This window comes from Patiria miniata, unplaced genomic scaffold (genome assembly GCF_015706575.1).
Source record: "Patiria miniata isolate m_02_andy unplaced genomic scaffold, ASM1570657v1 HiC_scaffold_25, whole genome shotgun sequence".
Classification (NCBI taxonomy): domain Eukaryota; kingdom Metazoa; phylum Echinodermata; class Asteroidea; order Valvatida; family Asterinidae; genus Patiria; species Patiria miniata.
This window is the reverse complement of record NW_024037064.1, coordinates 15,737,039-15,744,841: the sequence shown is the minus strand read 5'-3', so window position 1 is coordinate 15,744,841 and position 7,803 is coordinate 15,737,039. Positions and strand designations below refer to the sequence as shown.

At 46.4% G+C, this 7,803-nt stretch overlaps 1 non-coding gene across 1 annotated transcript; it reads left to right on the top strand.

The window, feature by feature from the left end:
• The first annotated feature begins 1,959 nt into the window (after window positions 1-1,959).
• LOC119733468 lies at window positions 1,960-2,152 on the top strand. Its single transcript, XR_005271839.1, has one exon. It is a non-coding gene; the product is annotated as a U2 spliceosomal RNA (small nuclear RNA).
• Window positions 2,153-7,803: the final 5,651 nt, after the last annotated feature.

The window sequence follows — 7,803 nt, the reverse complement described above, 5'->3', positions numbered from 1 at the left end:
TGTCCCCTATCTCCTCTCCTCTACGTTCTTTTTATTGAGCCGTTTGCGGCTACAGTTATCCGTGACGGTCGCATCGGTGGCCTGGTGGTTCCAGGCAGCAGTGGTTTGCAGTGCAAAGTCGTTCAGTACGCTGACGACACCACTTGCATTGTCAGGGATCGCTTGTCGCTGGTGCGACTGTTCGGTATCATTAAACAGTATGAGTTAGCGAGCGGTTCTCGCCTGAATATGGCCAAATCTCAGGGCCTCATTTTCGGGGCCTGGCCTGATGATATGTCTTCTCTGGTTGACATTAAGTGGACCAGAACTCCCATTAAAATTAATGGTATTTTTGTTGGTAAGGGAAACATGGGTGAGAAGAGCTGGAAGGAACGAATTCCAGCTCTGCTCACTTGTCTTACTAAATGGAAAGGGAGAAATCTTTCTCTTCTTGGTAAAGTTTTGGTTGTTAATTCAGTTATTCTTTCGCCTCTGTATTATCTAGCGCCTATTTACCCCCTCCCCGCCTCGGTGGAGAAGGTGGTGAACAAGGCTATTTTTGGTTTCATTTGGTCTAATAAGACCGAGTTGGTTTCGCGCCCAGTCCTTTTTCAACCTGTTGATCAGGGTGGGCTGGGCGTAGTTAATATCAGACATAAATGTGATAGTCTTTTTGTTCGGGGTTTGAGGAGCGTGTTGGATGTTGATGGTCCTCCTTGGAGGTTTTTTGCCCTTTATTGGGTAACATTTTCGTTGCGTAGTATCCTGCCTGTTGGGTTTTGGTCTAACAGCAGGCCGCACGCCTTGAACCTCACTTCTTGGTATGGGTATTTTTGCAAGCTGGTCTTGCTTGTTTTTAAGCTGGCTCCGAATTTTGCCTGGGAAGCGGGTACCTCCCGCCAATTATACCTGATTTTTTTCGGCCAAGATCCTGTTAGGAAACCGGTCTTAGTCCTCCAAGACTTAGCCTTGGTTTTTAAATTTGCTAACTGCTCCGTTTTGGATCACCGTCTCCGGGATCTGAACTGGAGAATCATTTGGCGGGCCGTGAAAACGGCCCAAAAAGTTCTTAATTGGGGTTATGGGGCCGGCAAGTGCCCCCGCGCCGGTTGTGGCCAACCGGAAACTATTAACCATGTTTTTTTGGGATTGTGCCTTTGTTTCTATTCCTTGGGGTTGGGTTGAACATGTGGGTGGGAGGATCTTGGGGGAACATTTCTCCCTGACCGCACCTTGTGTATTGTATGCTGATGGTTTGAATAACCGTGCAGATTGTGTTTTGGTTTGGTACTTGATCTGCGTTGTCAAGTGGCTTATTTGGTCTTCGCGTTGCGAGACCTTGTTCGATAAGTCTACTGCCAGCGCAGATATTGTTCTCCATCGGATTAAGCGCGCGGTCAGGGATAGAATTCGTGCTGATTTTGCTAGGCTGACCGAAGACGGCTTCCGTGCTACGTGGTGCGTGCGGGGAATTCTCTGCACAGTCGTCGGAGGTCAGCTAATTCTTCGCCTTTAGGTTTTTGAAACCCTTGGTGTTTGCTGTTTAGACCCTTTAGGTCTCTTCTGTGTGGGAGAATTTTTGCTCCTGGTTTACTGGGACCCTTTTGGTCCCTTTTGTGTGGGAGCTTTCAGCTCCTGGTTTTGGGGCCCTTTAGGCCCTTTTTTAGTAGAATCATGGCATCTCTTTAGAGCCTTGTGTCGAACCTGTGAGAGTCTTCGCTCTCATGTTTTAGACCCTTTAGGTCTTTTTTATCGAAGTTTGGAAGTTTCGTCTGGATGTGTATAGTATGCATTTTGTTTGAATATGGTTTTCGGCAGACAGTTAGGGTCGTACCCTACCATGGTAACGCGTGGGTAGCGTGGCTACACAGTTTGTTTGTCTTGTCCGTGTTAAGTGTTTGTCAGTTTAATTATTAGGCAAAGGGTAGGGAGGCTCGTAGCCTCACTTACTAAGGTGTAGTGTGACTACCCTATCCTGGGATCTTCTTTAGGAGGATCCCGAAACCAAAAAATTAGTATCTGTTCTTTTCAGCTTAATATCTGAAACGCTGTTCATTGAACAGCCAGTATATTAAACTGATTTTTGGATTTGGGCCGTGGAATAGAGGCTTGCCTCGTCCCGGCCACGGGTTGGCCCGGTATAGCAGTACATCCGGGATTCGGCCCACTCCCTTCGGGGAACATAAATTAATACAAAAACAGGTTCTGACTACGGTGCCCCGTCGTTAAAGGTTCGTTTTCTTTTGACGTTTTGGTGACAGGGCTTTCACATTGAATTACGGTAAATATTAGTAAGTGTGTAAAGTCTTGTTAAATTATGATGTTGGCGTTTCCATTGATTTCCGTTCAAGGTGTAAAAAAAAAAAAAAAAAAAAAAAGGCTTGGCCACGACCCCTCTGTGTCTGGTTATAAATGTATTGTTTGAGTCTCGTTGCAATATGTTTCTAGGCATCTTCTTCCTTTTCTTATTTGTTATCCCTTTTCCCCCTTGTTTTGCTTCTGATTTGTTTGTTTCCCAGGATGAGTGCTCCTGCCACGATTGGTCGCCAGAGGGCGCCGTAACAGTTGATGGCTTCGCATGCTCATATCGCGTCCGCGCATGTCCTATAAGTTGCCTCGCCGGGGCTGGGATGGCCATTGAATCATCTACAACCGACTGAGGAGACACAAACATGTCTGGCCGTGGCAAAGGAGGAAAGGGACTAGGCAAAGGGGGTGCCAAGCGACACCGCAAGGTTCTCCGAGATAACATCCAGGGAATCACTAAACCAGCCATTCGTCGGCTGGCCCGCCGCGGAGGAGTCAAGCGTATCTCCGGGCTCATCTACGAAGAAACCCGCGGAGTCCTCAAGGTTTTCCTGGAGAACGTTATCCGCGATGCAGTCACCTACTGCGAGCACGCCAAGAGGAAGACTGTCACTGCAATGGACGTGGTGTATGCGCTGAAGAGACAGGGACGCACGCTGTACGGCTTCGGCGGCTAGACACCATATTCAAAAATCAAACCGAACGGCTCTTTTCAGAGCCACCACTATTTCAAAAAAGAGATTGAATCTTGATTTTACTCGATTTCACTTGTCCTTGTCATGTGTGTTCTTAGAGTTGCTTTTCCCCTCCCTATTTCCACTGTAAAACATGTCTGGTCTCCATTTTTTGTCAAAGTCGATTAAGTAATAATTACTGGGTGCTCGTCTCAGGATATAGCGGGGAACGTATAGAGGGATCCGTGACATTTTGTTCGCGAATGGGTGTGTGTGATTATTGTCTTTATTACAAAACAAACATAAACAGCAGCCAGGGAAATCCGTATGTTTGTCACTTTTCTTTTAGGGGGTGGGGGAGGGGGTGTTTATTGGGGTTCAATTAATCCCAAGTAGGGGGTGGGAGAAATATTGTAGTCACAACGATCCCAAATGGATTCTGTTGCCGAGGGCTCATAATACTATAGGCTCGGAAAAGCAGCATTTTCGATTGAAATTTAACGTCTATACTTTTTCAACGTACGGAAATCGTGATCACTGAAGCGTCTCCGCTTGGCCCCCGAAGCACCCAATCGGAAGATAGCCCATTGTTAGGCTTCCAACCTAGGATGCTATGCGCCGGCCTTAAGAGGCGGGGTCCGTTCGCTCAATCTGCACTCAGTTGTGATCACCGTTCATCAAACCATACCCTTGACCATGGCGCGCACCAAGCAGACGGCAAGAAAGAGCACCGGGGGGAAAGCCCCCAGGAAGCAGTTGGCCACCAAGGCGGCCCGCAAGAGCGCACCGGCGACTGGCGGTGTCAAGAAACCCCATCGGTACCGACCGGGAACCGTCGCCCTCCGTGAGATTCGCCGCTACCAGAAGAGCACCGAACTGCTGATCCGAAAGCTGCCATTCCAGAGACTTGTGCGTGAAATTGCACAGGATTTCAAAACTGAACTGCGATTCCAGAGTTCTGCCGTCATGGCATTGCAAGAAGCGAGCGAAGCTTACCTCGTCGGCCTCTTCGAAGACACCAACCTGTGCGCCATTCACGCCAAGAGGGTCACCATCATGCCCAAGGACATCCAGTTGGCCCGCCGAATTCGGGGTGAACGAGCTTGAGCACGTTGTGTGCGCAAAAAGAAATAAAACTAACGGCTCTTTTCAGAGCCACTACTTCTTCAAAGAGAGATTAAGTCCAATCCCTGAGTTTTCCTTCAAATAAAGAATAAAGGGCCGTTGATTTTTTTCCGAATTATTATTGTTGATATTCTGTCCAAATACATTCCACTTTTTGGGTTCTATACGTATGCCTCATCCGAAACGTGTTCCAGGCAAAATTGAATTGTTATGGGCATGGTAATAATGATATATATTTCCTATCTGTTTTGACAATTACAGGTACTCGTTCTCTTATTTTCGTCGGTTTTGCGTTACATTGTATGATTCATTATAAATGGATGGTGCATAAGGGGGAAACAACATTTAAAGAAGTATTGGTGCACTACGACATATTAATTCGCCCTCCGCTGGAGATGACTTTATTATTTCCCAGAAATTCAGTAGACAATAATATTTAAGAAGGACACTTATACACGTGTCAGTCTGAGAAAAAGGCTAAAAATACCCTTGCCGGGGAGGGGGGGGGGGGGGGGTCGTGCCGTGCGTGCATTGTATAACTATGCACGCATACCGCTTTCTTCACGCATGGGTTAGCGGTCACTGGCGGGAAAGTGGACGATGCATGGGTGGTCAGAATCCAAGCTGTGCACAATAAAAGCCGGCCAAGACGTGCTGGTCTTTCATTCGATCTCACGATCCGATACATTCCAAGTCCTCCAATATGGCTCCCAAAGTTAGCGGAAAAGGTCAGAAGAAGGCCGGAAATACTAAGGGTCCGGTTAGCGCAAACAAAAAGAGGCACCGGCGTCGCAAGGAGAGCTACGGCATCTACATCTACAAAGTGATGAAACAGGTGCACCCCGACACCGGAATCTCGAGCAAGGCAATGAGCATCATGAACAGCTTTGTCAACGACGTGTTTGAGCGCATCGCCAGCGAATCTTCTCGCCTCGCTCTCTACAACAAGAAGTCCACCATCACAAGCCGTGAAGTGCAGACAGCAGTACGCCTACTTCTTCCGGGGAGCTTGCTAAGCATGCAGTCAGCGAAGGCACCAAGGCCGTCACCAAGTACACGACTTCAAAATAGAAATTTTGAAGGCTTCAAAACCAAACGGCTCTTTTCAGAGCCAACACAGTTTCCAAAAAGAGATTTGCCAGTCAGCTCAGTTCGCCCGATCAGCCCATTTCTTAGGTTTTACAACTAACCTTTTTTTATTCTGTTGTGTCCCTTTCACTCTCTCTCTTTTTTTTTAATATGCTTTTACCCTTCGTGAGGCGAGGGGAGGTAATGCGATTAAAGTTAATCCCTGAGTCTTGTCGTCGTCGTAAACACATAATTTAATTTATGCCACAGCCTTTTTCAATTGGTCATTTCTTTCAATCTCCGGACGAGTGCTTGCATTTTGTTGAGTGGGTTACTATTAAAAAATAAATTAGGATTTCGTCTGTGGGATGTTACAAATATCTAGCAAGAAACCGAGGCCAGTTTTAACCGCCGCGTGAGAGCAACGAATCACTGCCATTGTGCGGAGGCTGGTCGAAAGATCATGGGACTTCTTCGGCGGAATAACAATAAAACGTCTTAAAATGGAGGTAAGAATGTTGCATGTTTCTGTGTTTTATCTAGTGATTCCATTACTTTGAACGACGATGACACAGTTGTAATTTTTTGTTCCCTCGTCCCCCGCGTCCAAAATGGATGCGGTGCACCCAACCGTGCGACGGGCACGCCCGTGTCGCGTGATTGGCTACTTGGCACGCTTCAGCCAATCCACCAGAACGCTATAACTAGTGTTGTGTTTTCCAAGTGGGTTCATTCACACACCACCTTTACTGCAGAGTACATTCATCTTCTGTCACTATACTGTCAAGATGACTGGGCGAGGAAAGAGCGGCAAAGCAAGAAGCAAGGCCAAGAGCAGGTCCTCCAGGGCGGGACTCCAGTTCCCCGTGGGTCGTGTTCACAGATTTCTGCGTAAGGGCAACTACGCCCAGCGTGTCGGTGCCGGTGCACCGGTCTACCTTGCGGCAGTGATGGAGTACCTTACCGCGGAGATCTTGGAACTGGCCGGAAACGCTGCACGAGACAACAAGAAGACGAGAATTAATCCCCGCCATCTGCAGCTTGCTATACGCAACGACGAGGAGTTGAACAAGTTGATGAGCGGAGTTACCATCGCGCAGGGTGGTGTCCTTCCCAACATCCAGCAAGTTCTTCTGCCCAAGAAGACCGCCAAAGTGTCAAAGTAAAGAAAAGAACTTACTTTGCATCCACAAACCCAAAAGGCTCTTTTCAGAGCCACCACAACCTTCAAAAAAGAGATTTGTCGCTGCCTGTCTAACTCCACCTCTACCTTCACTCATAGCCGAAATCAATTTCTCTAATTTTTTTTATAAACAATAGAACACTGTTCCAGATAGAATTCCCACTGTGTCCTTTAACTTAATCATTATGCAAAATTTTACGCACTGCGTATGTGACCGGCCGGCCGGCTGAGTACATTAGCCATACATGTATGTATATGCATTGTCTTAAATGTTGCCTCATGTAGAATGTGAATGACTTATTCACCAAAGGTTACAAAAATGGACAAATAATGGTGCGTTGACATTTGTTTCCCGTTTGTTTCTTTTCTTTCTTTCTCTCTCTTCAATTAACTCCCCGCGGGACCGCATTGATATTGATACATAAGTATTATAAGCGCAAATGAAAACGGTATGACGAATGTTTTCTTTTCTTTCGAATTTTCTTCTTATAACTTCATGACGAAATAAACAATAAATCAATGAAATAAAATAGTAATTATTACAAAAAGGGGAAATAAGTAAGTGAAAAAATAACAAAACAAAACAATAACCAAGCAATTAAAGGAAAGCGGCAGGCTGGGACTCGAACCCACGGTCTATTACTTTCTACATGTGCTCTCTAACCACTCGGCCACGGAGCTTACTGACAAACTGAAGTATTTCCCCGCCCCTAATGTGGGACCCATTGGCAGGCCCTGAGAAATACCCAGATGGGAAACGCCGAGGCGCGATGACCGGGAGTGTTGAAGGGCGCCATCTATTGATATGCTTGTCCCGGTACATCGTACGTACGGCATTTAGTGCCGACGCTCTCGCTCACTGATGCATTGATCCCATTTTTTGTCTGGATTAATTTTTTCAACAAGATTTTGGGTGAAATATGATCGAGGTGTATGAAAATGCATGATAGAAATATTTTTAAGAATGTATATGTCTCTGTTAATCTGAGAAAGCCGGAGATTTCTTGCTCATCTCTCTCTCCCCTGGTTTCGTTGAGTTGCGGTGGACGCGCAGGAGTCTTTTTTTTTGTTTTCACACCAGGAAACAAAAAAAGGCAAAAATAAATAATAAGAAGAACAATAGCAAACAGTATTTCAAGACGAATAATCCCTTTCCGCGCTATTGTTTTAATATTAATCGTTATCGCTTCTCGGCCTTTTGGCTAAGATCATTGCACATCGGTCTTAGTCTCGGTCAGGAACATCAGGAGGTGGTCCAGACTCGGCATTGCACTTAGCCTTGAGTCTGTAAGGCTCCTCCCCCGAAGTGGTCCCCGGCTTGCGTAGTGACGGTCTTCCGTGTTCTGCCTCGCATGGGTGATTTTGTTTAGGCATGAAGTTGCCTTTGTTCAGGCATGAAGTTGCCTTAGTTTAGGCGTGAAGTCGCCTTTGTATCGGCGTGAAGTCGCCATTTTTTGTGTTATATGT